Source organism: Seriola lalandi, unplaced genomic scaffold (genome assembly GCF_002814215.2).
Source record: "Seriola lalandi dorsalis isolate HSWRI2012SDOR001 ecotype SW California unplaced genomic scaffold, Sedor1 jcf7180002054963, whole genome shotgun sequence".
Taxonomy (NCBI): Eukaryota; Metazoa; Chordata; class Actinopteri; order Carangiformes; family Carangidae; genus Seriola; species Seriola lalandi.
The window spans coordinates 128224-129232 of NW_019525514.1; positions in this window are offsets into that span (position 1 = coordinate 128224).

The window sequence follows — 1009 nt, forward strand, 5'->3', positions numbered from 1 at the left end:
ATGAAAATACATGTTTGTAGGAAGTTTATATCAAAAATAGTTCCTATAGTTTAAGTTTATGAAATAGAGAAGCAGACGGCTCCTTGGACTTTCAAACGTGGCCAGTCTGACAAACCTTTTCTGGATCATGTTGATTTTATGGAGATATGTGGAGAAGTACTGGCCCATACACTATATCAGTAGCTAAGGTTTGGATTTATTACCTGAAGTATAAGATTAAAACACCACACTAAATGACTAGAGGAGACATTTTCCTAATGATTCCTACAGATTTAATTTCTTTTTTACACACAATCAATTTGTTCCTTTCAACATTGATTTTCAACATCATTTTTATTATAATTTGTTCTTCCTGCAAATATGAAGAAATATATTATTGTTATTTATATTTAGTGATAATTTGTTCAGTTGGAACCGTGTGAAATTTACAGTCTATGGTCCCAAAGCAACACAGTTATTTACAGGAAGACCACTGGATTGTCTTCAACTCGGCCGTTCAGCAGTATTATTACTTATAAAACATTTCTCACAGACATGAAGAGCTTCACAATCAAATGAAAGAACTGAAATGAAAATACATCAAATAAAAGCAAAGGTAAAATATACAGGAGGAAAAACAGGACACCAGTTAAAAGTGTCAAATACCAGTAAGGTTATACACTGTAGTTCTGAGGGAATATATCTCTCTTCATTTTTCTGTGGCTCCTCCTCTGTGACTGATTTCTAGTTGTTCAAGACCAACACTTTAAATCTTTGGTTTTGTCTCCACAGCTGAGTCTTGATTTTAGCTTGTGTGGAGTTTTGCTCATGTTGTTGCCAGTGCCAAACATGGGCAGAGAGACACAGGAGGTTGTTTGTATGACATGTTAACAGTGACGTGATGTTATGTTGCTGTTCAGTATGAAAATCTATGAAGTGATCCATGCAGACCATGTTTGTGCCTGATGTTCAGGATCTACATGGAAAACCTCTGGATACATCTGCAATCGTTAACGACAGACTGTCACAG